Here is a 13,907-nt window from a genome sequence, read left to right on the forward strand (position 1 = left end):
ACTTTGAGACTGTACGGCGGGGGAGGGGACTGGGGCCGCCTCGGAACACTGCGGCTCGCCCTCCTCTTCACATCCAGGGCGAACCAGCCCCTCTCCCCGCAATGCCGGGTGTATGTGACGAGCTCACCGGGCTCCAGGTCATGGTCCGGGTGACCCATTGGAAGGTGGGGGTACACGTCCTCTGGGAGACGAAGATCTCGGCCTCCAGGCCGGGCTGGAAAATGAACCCCCATCCATGCCGGGGGTCAAACTGCCGCACTTAGCCTTTGAAGGTCGGGCCCCGCACCCGATAGGTGGCGCGGCGGAGGTTGTCTTTCTCTTGGATGGTCCGGGCCAGCACCTCAGCCTTCTGCTTCTCCCGAGCCGCGATCTCCCGGCCCAGCTGGGGAACGGGCACCTTCCGAGGGTTCAGCTTCCACGGGAGTGGGATTGGTGCGGGCCGAACAAACGGCCGTCCGCGGGCTACCTCCCCAGGTGGGTCCTGACAGGCGGATGGGACGGGCTCCGCTGCCGGTGTTAGAAGCAGCGGCAACCGGCACGGGTGGTGAGGGAAGCAACATGGAGAGCAGGAGCAGACCGGGTCCCTCAGCCACGTTGGCCGGTCCCTCGGGGACAGAGGGGCGTTGGTCGCTTACCCGCTCTCCAAAATCTGCCTCCACTTCACGTACCCGCACGGCCGCAGCTATCTCCTCCATCTCGGCCACCCATCGTTTCATCAAGAACCGCAACTGGGCTTGCAAGCGGCAGCACATCATTGTCGTCCGGGCTTCCACCCACGCCGTTGTTCCAGGCGGGGGCTCCAGGAGTGCGGGCTTGCCAGACGGGGCGGACATGATGCTCTTGTGGAGTCCAGGAACCAGAAGTGTGGCAGAGTCCTGGAGTCCCTGCCCTTTATCTTCTCGGTCACATGGCACGGGGTCTTCGACACCCCCTCCTTGGTCTTTTCGCGGCACTCGCTTCTTCTCTCGAGCAGTTTCGTTTTTCGACCGCTCGCTTGTGGCTGCTGACACCTTCTTAAGGGACGGGTGTTTGTGCAAGGGCCTACCTGTGACTATCTATAAGGAAGAGAAAAGGCTACACAAATTCATAGGCGCACATCCGAATTATGTGAAAAAAATATATCAATTTTATTGAATCCATAAAAACACCAACAATTTAAAAATATTTAAAACCACACATAAATACACAAAAACAACCTCCATATAATATAATCATGGCTTAGTTGACCAGGGACCAATATATAAGGTAAATATGGTTGGGGTAAATAATTAATACAATAATCACAGGTAGTTGATAATAACCAAATATATAATGATTAGCAAGATATAACCCAAAAGCACCATAAATGCGAATTGTTTTATATTAACATCCAAAATAAAGTATCCATACATATATAGATGTACCTGGTTAAATAATAGATTTTCCAATTCAAGATAGAAAATTCGGAGTCCAAAATGGCCGCGGTCAGCAGCAGACGTGCATGAGGGAGCTCCTGACCATCTGATAGCATCCAGCCCTCCAGCCGTCAATAGTCAGTACAAGACCCTCCACCTATGCTACGGAGACTGGAAGGACAGAAGGTGACCCTAAATTAGACTGCTACATCAGCGCTGGGACCCTGTGGAGGCCCCCCGAGGCTGAGGTCGGGAACCACGCAGCAGGCCGCAGGGCCTAAGCAATATCACTCCTGGTGACGAGGTGTGCTTGTGCAGAGGCGACCCAAACGGCGGCAGGGGGCCCAGGGAGAATTAACTGGGATCGCACTGAGACGTTACCCCCACCCTCCAGAATCGACCTCACAGGCCAGCAAGTCCTGCAGTCAGAGAAGGGAGGAGGGGGACCGCCGCCATCTTGGAGTCTTAAACTCCCCTTCCTGATCCCGCGGACCAGAGGCAGGCGAGACAAACGCACAGCAGCAGGCCACGGACCAGGTGGCCAACAGGGAGTGGAGAAGAGACAGCCGTCTGCCCGGCCATCAGACAGAAAGAGCCGGAGCGGGGGGGGCGGTGAGACGCGTCGGGCCTTCCGGAGGCCGCTGGGAGATCTGAGGTCCCGACCGGGACTCTCGCGACGGCTGAAGGTGACGCTCTGAGAAACCCTGCGGGGACCGGAGAGGAGTTCGGGCGGTAAGTGAATATCTCCACACCTCCGAACGTCCTCTCGCGCCCACGCACCCACCCAGGGAGACCCAGGAGAGCCCAGGATATACCCCACCATATACCCCACCACGACCCTCATTCACCGGGACGCCGTCCTCTTCTCCCCCCCCCGCTCCCACAGTAGACCGTCGCACACCTGCCTGGGAGTCAGAAGGCTGCCAGGCCTGGGCCCGTGGTGAAGCTGCACTCAGGAACTGGATAGGGGAACCCGGGGGAGTCCTGGGCCGAGAGCCTCCCCCCCCCCCCTTCACAGTATAAGGGCTGCATCCACAACATATCAGGAGACACCCCACTCCTTTCTCTACCACCTGAGGGTCTGTCAGGGACGAGACTTTTGCATTAAGGATCACAAGAAGGGCTCTTGAGCAATATTCCCAGACCCGGAGCCATATTTCTTCCTGGGCCCAGGGGCTGCTGACAGGACCACACAGAAAAGAGAGTACAGAGGACATCCAAGTGGTCCTACATTATATAAAAAAGCACAGTCCATCTGACACCCCCTCCTCCCCCCACAGGGGCATGTAAAGCGGTGCATCCCACGCTGTTCAGAGGGAGCGGAGAGACCGGACCCCCATTATACTCGATATAACATAATACCATAAGAGCTGACTTCGACATGGTCAAATTCGGTAATAAAATGGCCAGTGCCCTACCTAAACCAGCGGTGACCACGACTCAAGCAGATGTTGATAAGTTCCTCAAAAAACATCTCCTGCCAGCAGAGGCGGGGGCTGAATGTCTTCAAAACTCATCTGCTAATACCACACAAGACATGGAGGATGACGCCAGTGACGCAGAGGACATGGATTCTAGCAAAAGCCTCCCAATCTCCAGGTCCTTTATCAAACGGATTCTCAACAAAGCCTTGGAACCGGTAGTGAAGGAGCTCTCTCACATCAAACAGGATATTGGCCAGATAGGCCACAGAGTGGAAACACTGGAAGCTTCCCAGGCCACGATCACCACAACATCCAACGCCATCATCTCTTGTCTTCACCAACAAGAAGATAGTGTCAACCAAATCCATACTATTCTGGAGGATCATGAAAATAGGGAGAGGCGGAACAATCTCAGAATAAAAGGTCTCCCAGAAACGGTAGTAAACGAAGCCCTGACCCCAGCTCTTCTAAGCATCTTCTCCGACCTGATAGACACTGATCCTGTACCACCGATAGAACTGGTCAGAGCCCATAGATCTCTGAGACCCCGTTCCAGGCAGGGGGAACCATCAAGAGATGTCATCTGCCGTTTCATGGACTACCGTATTAAGGAGCTCATCCTCAAAAAAGCAAGGGAAGCTGGCACCATAAAATATGAAGACTCCGAAATCAGGATTTTCCAAGACCTAGCTGCCACCACTCTGACCAAGAGGCGAATACTGAAACCCTTCACAGAAGAGCTACGCCAACGCCAATTCCCATACCGCTGGCTATATCCATTTGGCATTGCAATAACAGCAAAAGGGAAACACTATCAAGGCAAAACATCAGGCGAAATTAGGCAAATCTGCGAAGATCTGGGGATTACTTTGGAGAAGTATCCTGAATTAGAAATCCATAGTTCAGCAACTGCGCTACAGCAACTTCCAGAGCCGTCACCCTGGCACAGCGTCATCCCGAAGGCCCAAAGGCCTAGACGCAATGCGGCACAGAAGTTCCAGACGAACTCAGAAAGCAAGCCCCATGAGAAGACCTAGGCTCAAGCCTATTATTGCCAATCATTGTTTATGCATGTTAAAAGCATGAAGTCAATTTAGGGGTTCTATACTTTCTGCTCCCTCTTGATACGTATCTATTCTTATCTAGATGTTGAAAATATTGTTATTGTTGACTTTAACATTTTGTTCTTTAACTGATCTTTTCTCCATCCCCCATCTCTTCTGCTCCCTTCTTTCCCAGCACGGTCGTGGGTCTGGTCCATTCATCCCACCGGAAAAAGAGTCATCCACCTGCAATCGACACTATGCAGACACAACATAAGGTATTTAATGTGACAAGTTTTAACGCTCATGGGTTGAATTCCCCCATACCAAGGGCACAAACTTCATCTAATTTCCACAAGAAACATATTGACATAATCTTTCTACAAGAAACACACTTCTGCAAAGGCAAAATTCCAAGCTTTGAAAAAGCATACTATAATACGTGGTTTCATGCTCCCTCTCCAAATAAACGGACTAAAGGGGTGTCGTTGGCATTAGCCAAAGACATACCCTTTTTACCCCAGCATGAAGTAATTGATCCGGAGGGCCGGTTCATTTTTGTTAAAGGCCTATTAGCGGGTTCAATGGTAACTATGGGAAATATTTATGCTCCAAATGTCAAACAGGTGAGATGGCTGCTCTCCACGCTCAAAAAATTCAAGACCTTTTCGGAAGGCACTCCAATACTCTGTGGAGACTTTAATGTAGCTCTGGAACCAAAATTAGACTCAACCTCCAAAAAGAGTCACATATCACTCAGGGACCTTTCTCGAATCAAAACTGCTCTCCTCTCTCTATCCTTGACTGATGTCTGGCGACTACAACATCCAACAACCAAAGATTTTACCTTCTTTTCTCACCCCCATAAATCATATCACAGGATAGATTACATTTTTTTACCCAGGTTTCTACTACCTAACGTCACTGACACAACAATCCAATCTACGCCACACTCTGATCATAGTTATGTCACGGCAAGTTTCACACTACAGAGGCCATATATGATTCACCGCACATGGAGGTTAAATGAGTCAGTTCTCTCCTCAGATGATAACAGGAAACGTATTTCTGATCGTCTCCGCAACTATTTTGCGGAGAATAAGACACAAGACATCAAAGCACCACTTTTGTGGGAGGCACATAAAGCGGTCATAAGGGGAGAACTGATTTCCATTTCCTCACACCTTAATAAACAGAGGAAACTAACCCTACAAAATCTGTATGAAGATATAACTATATTGGAAACCCAACACAAAAAATCTCTGTCCCAACAGACTTTAGAATTATTGACTGCCAAACGGGTGGCACTGAGAGACATACTCAACAAACAATCGGCCAAGTTACACCTGAGTTGGAAAAACCGCATATTTGTACATGGGGACAAAGCCTCCAAACTTATGATGTCACTAATAAAAACAAGACAGGCTCGCACGTTTATACATACACTCAAAACACCACAGGGACACCGCATTCAGGATTATTCACAAATCTCAAATGAATTTTTACAATTCTATAAGAGTTTATATCAATCCCGGCCAGCAGAGTCAATAACAGAAACCGATAAGAGAAAACGTGGCATACATAACTATCTAGCCAATCTAAACCTCCCGACACTCTCCAAAGCACAACAAGAATCCCTGACAAAACCTTTTTCTCGTGCTGAGGTTCAGTCCACCTTGTCCAGATGCCCCATGGGAAGAGCACCAGGCCCAGATGGCCTACCAACCATATATTATAAAAAGTTCTTTGATATCTTGGGGGACCACCTCCTGGCTACATGCAATGCTCTACTCCTGGGTGATCCTATTCCCAAACAAGCTCTGGAAGCCCACATATCATTAATACATAAGGAAGGGAAGGACCCGGAAAGCTGTGGAAGTTATAGGCCCATCTCGCTTTTGAATGTGGACCTAAAAATCTACGCAAGCTTAATCGCTAACCGGGTTGCGGAAATCCTTCCTGACCTTATATCTCCGGAGCAATCCGGATTTATACGGGGAAGAGAAGGGAAGGATAACGCGCTACGCTTACTTCATCTAATGCAATATGCTAGGACTCGGAGTTTGCCCCTTGTGCTTTTGGGAACGGATGCCAAGAAGGCATTCAATAGGGTGGACTGGACCTTCTTGCGGGGCACGTTGGAGGCTTTTCATTTTCCTCAGATTGTCATACATGCAATACTACAGATGTACACATCCCCCACAGCCAGAATCAAAATAAATAACACGCTGACTGACCCCTTTGACATCAAGAATGGAACCAGGCAGGGTTGCCCCTTGTCCCCCCTACTCTTTGTCATGGTAATGGAGCCATTGATATGCTCCATCCAACAAAACCAGGGAATTGAGGGGATTAACCTACAGGGGATTCACCACAAGTCCGCCGCCTTTGCTGATGACTTGTTGGTAGTAATGTCCAGACCCGAAAGAGGCCTCCCTGCCTTCATGAACACACTAGAAGAATACAGCCAATGGTCCAACTTTAAAATCAATCTCTCCAAATCTGAAGCACTGAGTCTAAACATCCCGAGCAACGTCATCAAACGTCTCCAGAAGTCGTTCCCATTCAGATGGCCAAAAAGCCACATTACCTACCTCGGCATCAAAATAGGGAAAGCCCCCAAATCACTCTTTGACTTAAATTATAAATCTCTCCTTCCCAAACTCACCACGCAAATAGCCTCATGGAAAGCGCCTTTCATCTCTTGGATAGGCCGGAAAAACCTAATCAAAAGCATCGTACTCCCAAAATTCATATACCTCTTTCAAATGTTACCTATACCAGTCCCCAAATCTTTCCTTTCTCAATGTAATTCTTTAATTTCCAATTACATCTGGAACAAGCACAAACCAAGAATCAATTTTCACACTCTAAGTCTCCCAAAGGACAAAGGGGGAATGGGACTCCCCAACATATCCATATATTATAAAGCTGCTGTCCTCTCTAGAGCAGTAGACTGGGTCAGATGCCCTCCGAATAAGTTGTGGACGACAATAGAGGAATACCTGGCCCCCTCCCCCTTACGAGCTCTTTTACTCGCCCCCCCCTGTCAGGGAAATAAAAGATTCTGTACCAACGAGCTGACTAGAACACTTCTGGACAATTGGAATCGTAACATAGAGCTCTTGGCCCCTCCTCTTTCACCACTCACCCTAATCTCCGATATACTAGACTCCAGCCTGAATCTCGCCAACACCGCGAAACCTCCATATCTAAGTAATGCAAAGATCCCAGCTATAGATCTCCTAAAAGACGGTTCTTTGGTCTCGAGGCAAGAGAAGGGTGAGATCCCCCTTCTTTCTAAACTCACATTTCTTCATTATATGACAATAAAACGCACAATTCAACCATTACTGTCACAGTCCAACCTCACTAGACCCTTAACCATGTTTGAATCATATTGCTCGCAAACAAGGTCTCCTAAAAAAGTCTTATCCCGCTTATATAACACTCTGCTTACAAAGGAATTGGTAGTAAAAAGAGCTTACATATTGAAGTGGGAAAAAGATCTGAACACCACATTTACTGACGCTCAAACGAGCCAAATTTACGGTGCCTCGCATGGACCGTCATGTTGTGTGAGGGTTCAAGAGAGTTCCTTCAAAGTAGTTGTGAGATGGTACATAGTCCCGGACACGGCCGCAACTTGGCAGTCTGCCTCTTCGGATCTCTGCTGGAGATGTGAGGGGGATAGAGGAACGTATCTGCACATTTGGTGGACGTGCCCTCGTCTCCAGATATTCTGGAAGATGGCAATCCAGCTGATTTTTGACCTTACAAACAAGCAGGGGGGCCCAGAACCCATGCATCTGCTACTAAATTTCCCATTGTGGCCTAATGATAAGGCTAACTCGAAACTGGTGTCTTTTGTGAGCTCAGCCTGCAAACTGCTGATTGCTCAGTTGTGGCGCACGACTTTGACACCCACCATCTCACAGCTGTTACAGAAAATTGACCAATTATACTACGCGGAGGAGCTCTCTGCCCTCTCACGACAACAATTGTTCTTCTTTGGGCAAGTTTGGAAGGCCTGGAAGGACTACAAATCCAAACCTTCTTTTTTGATGGCGGTTGCGCAGGAGACGCCATAAAGAAACCCAGGTTGTCTCCTCCCCCCCATTAGGGGACCGAGTGAGCTGATAACCTACTTCTGACTACTATAGACATATGATGAATGGACCCTAGACCAACACCCTCTTCCTACCCCATTCCCCCCCTATCTATTCTCCCTTTCTCAAATCTCTTAGACCCTCTATCTTCCTTCCTAAAACTGAGCTGTAGGGGCTGAGAGGCTTTTTTCAGAATCCTCAGCGATTCCCCCCCCCCTTTTTCTATTTTCTTGTTTCCTCTATGTGTTTTCTCCTTTACTTTTTCTCCTTTCAATAAGAAAAAGGATAAACCTGTTCCTCCTTTTTATAATGTTATGAGAGCAAGGCATGGACTGGCTCGCCCTCCAATACTCGCCTGATATAATGACTTCTAATCGATCTGAGATTCTATCCCACAGACGACATTGCACCTGGAAGGCGGTCTAATGCGATTTAATGCAATCTAGTTTAACTGTGATGCTAGTGATGTCTATGCTCTTTGTTATGTGCTTACATTTTGTTAATATTGGTTCAATAAACAAAACATTAAAACAAACAAGATAGAAAAATCAACCTCAACAATAATTAATACTGTAATTTTTCATGAAAACCCTAATCCCATAATGATATAATCAAGCCCAATAAGGCATAATACACAATACACATAACCCTTATCCAGGTATCCTAGCAATCAGCTTATCAGTGAGATAATATAGGAAAGGATTAAGAGGCTAAGAAATACTCAGCAAGGTATAGTATAATTCCCCTATCCACCCAGTGCACACATATTTACCAACCGGGCCCGGTTTCTCAGCGGTGGACAGCTGTAAGGCAAGTACCATATGTGGACCGGATTTAAATGGTGGAAAGGGAGAAAAATACTGCCATGGAGGGAGGGAAAATGTGTCTCAATAAAGGAGGTTGTAGGAAGCCCCACGCGTTACGCTGTCTAGCAGCTTCATCAGGGGTACCTTTTCCTATATTTTCTCACTGATAAGCTGATTGCTAGGATACCCGGATAAGGGTTATGTGTATTGTGTATTATGCCTTATTGGGCTTGATTATATCATTATGGGTTTAGGGTTTTCATGAAAAATTACAGTATTAATTATTGTTGAGGTTGATTTTTCTATCTTGAATTGGAAAATCTATTATTTAACCAGGTACATCTATATATGTATGGATACTTGATTTTGGATGTTAATATAAAACAATTCGCATTTACGGTGCTTTTGGGTTATATCTTGCTAATCATTATATATTTGGTTATTATCAACTACCTGTGATTATTGTATTAATTATTTACCCCAACCATATTTACCTTATATATTGGTCCCTGGTCAACTAAGCCATGATTATATTATATGGATGTTGTTTTTGTGTATTTATGTGTGGTTTTAAATGATTTTAAATTGTTGGTGTTTTCATGGATTCAATAAAATTGATATATTTTTTTCACATAATTCGGATGTGCGCCTATGAATTTGTGTAGCCTTTTCTCTTCCTTATTGATAATTGCCTTCTACACAAGAGGCTGCACTCCCATTTATAATTATCAAGTGGCTGTGCACCCCCTACTTCTTTAAATTTACCTGTGACTATCTGGCTAGTCCAGGGCGTCACAGGAGCAATGCCTAGTAGACGAAGAAGACAAAACAATCACCGATCTCGGGGAGACCAGCCAGAGAAAACACTGCCGGCAGCCCACAAAGGCTCTCAAAACAATGAAATCCTAGGTGCATTGCCCCCTGGGAAGTATGCAAATCAAAAAGAGGTCCGTGGAGCCTCTATTAGGATTCTCAACACAGAAATGTTTTTTAAAAAAATATTTTTTCTGTGTTGAGACTCCTAACAGAGGCTCCACAGACCTTTTTTGATTCGGTATGAGGTTCAGGCTGAGACTGAGCAGCGATCAATGGTGATGTCACTTACGTTAGCCGTGGCCACAGCTGGACGTTCCCACGGTCCACCACCTGTGACTTCAGGTAACTTGACCTCAGGTGACGTCAGTGACCTCACCTGAGTTCATTCACCTGTAGGGAGTCGGGGATAGGCCACTCCTGCAGAACTGTGGCACACTGAGGGGTTTAGTATATTGTATTTCAATGCATAGTACTGTGTGTGGGTCGCCACCCGGTGGCAGTCTGGCCCAAGGATCATACAGTATGCTTGGCACCTGGGTTGGCGGAGAGCGGGTTAATAGAGGAGGAGGACAGGACACTATAAAGAGGGCAGTTAGAGGGAAAGGGGTAGGTGAGTCCCAAAGGAGAAGTAGAAAAGATAAGGCCAACATTGAGAATGATTTCTGACTAAGAGTGAACCCTGGATTATGGATACATGGGAGACCGACAAGTTGGAGAACGGTCTAGTCACGTCCCCTGTGCTTGGGGTATAGTCCGGTGGTTGGGGTGCTGGCCATGTTCCTGGAAACGTATTTCCCTACGAAGTCCCCAGTGAGACCGAAGTCAGTGGCGCCCCTCAAACAGAAGGACACGCTTTGTTATTGACCTAGGCAGTGATCGAGGAGTTAAAACGCTATAAGCTATTCCTAGCGCAAGCATCCCTGTGGGAGGGAACGGATGCCTTAGGAGACTATATGATCCGGTCAACGCAAAAGTGACGTCAAACGGGGAACTGAGGGGCCTAGCGGTATCTTACAGAACCCAGGTGCAAGGAAGATGGTCGGCCACTAAATTCATTTACGAGATGGAGTCTGGAGGGAACCCCCGTGGGTCTGAATACGGTGACCGTGTAGCCCAGACATTAACAGATATTGTGAAGGAAAGAAGTGGAATTGTAATTGAAACGAAGAAAGGAAGTAAAGACAAGTTGATGAATTCAAATGCTATGGCATCTTGTTTATGTCCTTTGAAAGTGACTGAAATGTGGAGTGGACGAGTTGGGAGTGATCCTGTACGTGATGTGGCAGCGGGGAGGCAGGGTTTAGCGAGCGGCTGCGTTGTGGCCGGCTGACCCCTGCAAGCACGACTACTACGGCCTGCCCCGTGCCTCTCACATCTTGGCGTAGTCAGCAGGATCAACTTCCATGCTTTAACGTGACCTGCTCGGTAAGAGTGAAGAAAAAGAGAAAGAAAACCCTTGGGCATGTGTGCATGAGAAGAACTAAAATGGTGCTGGTCGCTTTGGAAGAGCGGCGGGCCCAGCGTGGGCGGAGTCACAGCTCAATGGCGCAAAAGTGTGGCCCACCCCCAGGAGCATTGATGACTGTCGGTCAACCCCAGGTGGGGTGTGGCAAGAAGGAAAATCCGCAGCCCCAAAGGTGGATCCGGGCAGCGGGACTTTCTAGGCAAGAGAGGGAAACAAAACTCTGAGAGGAAAGCTGCCAGAGGAGAGAGCCACGAAAGTCTGGGTGAGAGGAAAGGCCCGAAAAGCAGAGTGTCCCGAAGACTGTTGTGAGCGAAAAGCTGAGGGACATTCCGTTCATTATGAAAAGAAGGCCCGGACCTGGTCCAGCGTGGGACGCTACACTGAATTCGCTTTCCAGGGCTGCGGCTGTCGCCATCTTTTATGTGCGTTTAGGAGTTGTAACTAGCACAACCCTTATAGGTGAATTAAATTACCTTGGCTTATCTGTTACCTTACCTGGTAAGACCCTATTCTGCGCTTCTATCCACAATATTTCCTATGTACACTGTGATGTTCAGGCAGAAACTGAGTGAGTCGCATGATGAGCAGTGAATGAACTCAGGTGAGATCACAAAAGTCATCTGAGGTCAAGTCACCTGCGGTCGCAGGTAGAGACCCTCCAGCTGTGGCCGCGGCTAACCTGAGTGACGTCACCATTGATCGCAGCTCAGTCTCTGTCTGAACCTCACAGCGGGTGGTTATGTGCCATGATCGCGTGCTTTGAATACATGTAGCAGAGCTTGAAGCTTCATGGGACCTTTGGTGTATTATGTCGAACCTGCATGGGTGTTTTGGGGATTAGTAAAGTGGTAAAAGAGGGTATCCGCTACATATATGTTGTGCACACATGGTTTTGCTATATACATGTCATGCACACACGGCTCCGTTACATACACAGCTCCACTACGTAGACATTGTACACACATGGCACTGTCCTGTACACATCGTACACATGCGGCTCTGCTCCATATACGTCATACACACATTTTCAGCGAATTGTGATCAAGACCGATCAGATCCAAATGTTTTTCTTCTAAAGTCGCTCAACAAATCGTCTCCTCCCCTGAACTTATCAATAAAGAATTCAATTTAGCAAAGATTGAAATGAGTTTGAAGGGGTCACATACATACGCAACAGGGGTCACATACATACGCAACAGTGGTTTACTATAATCGTCCACTGACACCGTGCGTCATCCAGTGTGTGCACGCCAAGATAGGACTACACTGAGGAGCTGACCATGTGACCCCTGACTCCTCCCCTCCATGTGACATCATCACAGGTCCTGTAAGCATAGAGCAGCCATATATCTAGTGTGCGGCTCTGCAGGTGGAGGTAGGTGCAGGGTATTATATATCTAGTGTGCGGCTCTGCAGGTGGAGGTAGGTGCAGGGTATTATATATCTAGTGTGCGGCTCTGCAGGTGGAGGTAGGTGCAGGGTATTATATATCTAGTGTGCGGCTCTGCAGGTGGAGGTAGGTGCAGGGTATTATATATCTAGTGTGCGGCTCTGCAGGTGGAGGTAGGTGCAGGGTATTATATATCTAGTGTGCGGCTCTGCAGGTGGAGGTAGGTGCAGGGTATTATATATCTAGTGTGCGGCTCTGCAGGTGGAGGTAGGTGCAGGGTATTATATATCTAGTGTGTGGCTCTGCAGGTGGAGGTAGGTGCAGGGTATTATATATCTAGTGTGCGGCTCTGCAGGTGGAGGTAGGTGCAGGGTATTATATATCTAGTGTGCGGCTCTGCAGGAGGAGGTAGGTGCAGGGTATTATATATCTAGTGTGCGGCTCTGCAGGTGGAGGTAGGTGCAGGGTATTATATATCTAGTGTGCGGCTCTGCAGGTGGAGGTAGGTGCAGGGTATTATATATCTAGTGTGCGGCTCTGCAGGAGGAGGTAGGTGCAGGGTATTATATATCTAGTGTGCGGCTCTGCAGGTGGAGGTAGGTGCAGGTTATTATATATCTAGTGTGCGGCTCTGCAGGTGGAGGTAGGTGCAGGGTATTATATATCTAGTGTGCGGCTCTGCAGGAGGAGGTAGGTGCAGGGTATTATATATCTAGTGTGCGGCTCTGCAGGAGGAGGTAGGTGCAGGTTATTATATATCTAGTGTGCGGCTCTGCAGGTGGAGGTAGGTGCAGGGTATTATATATCTAGTGTGCGGCTCTGCAGGAGGAGGTAGGTGCAGGGTATTATATATCTAGTGTGCGGCTCTGCAGGTGGAGGTAGGTGCAGGGTATTATATATCTAGTGTGCGGCTCTGCAGGTGGAGGTAGGTGCAGGTTATTATATATCTAGTGTGCGGCTCTGCAGGTGGAGGTAGGTGCAGGGTATTATATATCTAGTGTGCGGCTCTGCAGGTGGAGGTAGGTGCAGGGTATTATATATCTAGTGTGTGGCTCTGCAGGTGGAGGTAGGTGCAGGGTATTATATATCTAGTGTGCGGCTCTGCAGGTGGAGGTAGGTGCAGGGTATTATATATCTAGTGTGCGGCTCTGCAGGTGGAGGTAGGTGCAGGTTATTATATATCTAGTGTGCGGCTCTGCAGGTGGAGGTAGGTGCAGGGTATTATATATCTAGTGTGCGGCTCTGCAGGTGGAGGTAGGTGCAGGGTATTATATATCTAGTGTGTGGCTCTGCAGGTGGAGGTAGGTGCAGGGTATTATATATCTAGTGTGCGGCTCTGCAGGTGGAGGTAGGTGCAGGTTATTATATATCTAGTGTGCGGCTCTGCAGGAGGAGGTAGGTGCAGGGTATTATATATCTAGTGTGCGGCTCTGCAGGTGGAGGTAGGTGCAGGGTATTAT

This window comes from Anomaloglossus baeobatrachus, unplaced genomic scaffold (genome assembly GCF_048569485.1).
Source record: "Anomaloglossus baeobatrachus isolate aAnoBae1 unplaced genomic scaffold, aAnoBae1.hap1 Scaffold_347, whole genome shotgun sequence".
NCBI classification, from domain to species: Eukaryota; Metazoa; Chordata; class Amphibia; order Anura; family Aromobatidae; genus Anomaloglossus; species Anomaloglossus baeobatrachus.